The sequence below is a fragment of the Macaca nemestrina genome, chromosome 6 (genome assembly GCF_043159975.1).
Source record: "Macaca nemestrina isolate mMacNem1 chromosome 6, mMacNem.hap1, whole genome shotgun sequence".
Classification (NCBI taxonomy): Eukaryota; Metazoa; Chordata; class Mammalia; order Primates; family Cercopithecidae; genus Macaca; species Macaca nemestrina.
In genome coordinates this window covers 120462573-120464509 of record NC_092130.1, presented here as the reverse complement: position 1 = coordinate 120464509, position 1937 = coordinate 120462573, and the positions used below count along the sequence as shown (strand labels likewise).

Sequence of the window (1937 nt, the reverse complement as noted above, 5' to 3'; positions counted from 1 at the left end):
GGAAGGAAGGAAGGAAGGAAGGAAGGAAGGAAGGAAGGAAGGAAGGAAGGAAGGAAGGAAGGAAAAAAGAGAAAGAAAGAGGAAGGAAGGAAGGAAGGAAGGAAGGAAGGAAGGAAGGAAAAAAGAGAAAGGAAGGAAGGAAGGAAGGAAGGAAGGAAGGAAGGAAGGAAGGAAGGAAGGAAGGAAGGAAGGAAGGAAGGAAGGAAGGAAGGAAGGGAGGGAAAGAGTGAAGACAGGGGTTGGTGGGTGTCCTTGAGCCCTCAGGAATAAGATGACGGTTCTCTGGAGGCTGAGTGCCCTTTGCAGTGCCCAAGGAAGCCGAGCTCTTTTGCTGCAAACCCCAGTGTTCAGACCTGCTCATATCTCAGCATTTCTTCAGGACCGACCTACACCAGACTGGTGTGGAGTGCAGCACATTCACTTGTCACTGAGCCACCATTCTGGTTCCAAGACTGCATGTCTCCACTGGACTAGTGAAAGGGTTGTCAGTGTTTTGCTCCTGGGTCGGCTTCTGGCTGCTTATTTGAATCCTTGCTCTGCGATGGACTACTCCCTGGCTGCAACCCTCACTCTTCATGGTCACTGGGGCTTTGAACAAGTTGTTACTATGTTCATAGGGACGTTTGGCAGAAAGCTGCCAAGGCAGGGCTTTTGGCAATTTCAGTTTTAAACTTGGCTGGGCTTTGCTATTTCAACCATCACAATGTGGACATCTGCAAAACTGTTGCCATGCTGTGGAAGCTCTGACCTTTCTGACTTAATACTTTGAAGAATTGATGTATGCTTCTTTTCCTCTGTGTTGTCATGCCGTTCAACTCACAATCAGGAAGAAATAGCAGATGAGTCCATTGGTGGACAGCCTTCTTCTCTTAATCACAAGATTATTTTCAGAATTTAATCTTTAAGGAAAAGGTTTGAGAGGAATTTTGTCTAAGAAGTTGTGAGACTGAGTTCTGTATTCTGGTGAGTTAATGGGGTTGCCTCCCAGCTTCTCAAAAGACTCATAGTATAACAAAACATGATATATGAGCCTTTTAATTTATCAATCTCTTAAAGAGAATCCAGCTTTATTACTATTAATATATGATCAAACTTCTGTATTTGCCCTGGGAGTAGTGGACAAAGGGAAATACTGTTAATTCATGAATAAAAACTTTGCAGAAACTTAGATAGTGTTTAATTTTTTAAAACTTCCTTCTCTATTCAGTAGATACCACCTACTGATGGTTGCATATACTAGGGAAATTTTAAAATTAGGAAATGCTGATATCTCACATTATCAATTTCTAAATCTTAAGAAAAATAGCTTGGAGTGCTTCTGAATATAGAGAGGTTCCATTTAAGGGCAAGGTTCCCCTTGTAGATGTATCAAACTATTACAAAGTATAAACTGAGACTTAATCCTCAAATTTGTTCTACTTGTTCTAAAACAATCCATCCACAAATATAAAACCATAAGTAATAAATCGTTATGTTCACACTATGGGAATCTCTAATGTGAAAATGTATTCTATGAAAATAATTTTGAAAAAAAAGTATAATTAAAAAATAAAAGATGAAGATAATTCATGGGAAGAAGTAAATTCACATTTTTCTTTCATAATTGAGATTTTATTGGCCGAGGATCAATACAGACATTTCAATTTGTACACAGTTCTTAACATACATACCAGAAATATAAAAGGCCATGTATTGTAAAAGTTATTCCAGTGACTTTCCAGCTTAAAATTTGGAAGCAAATTTTCCTTAAGAGGCTATCAAGTACCAGTGTCTCCACGTTGATAAGCTGTTACATGCGTCCCACCAATTCACAACTGAATAGCATATACACTACATATTCAAATGTGTGGCACCTCCCCCCAACCTCACTCCCGCTCTCACCATGTGATGTGCCTGCTCCCACTTCACCTTCCACCAGGAGTAAAAGCTCCCTGAGG

The 1937-nt window shown here is 40.1% G+C and overlaps 1 pseudogene; it reads left to right on the top strand.

Moving 5' to 3' along the window:
* Positions 1-271: 271 nt before the first annotated feature.
* Positions 272-747, top strand: LOC105499382 (succinate dehydrogenase [ubiquinone] cytochrome b small subunit, mitochondrial pseudogene; annotated as a pseudogene).
* Positions 748-1937: the final 1190 nt, after the last annotated feature.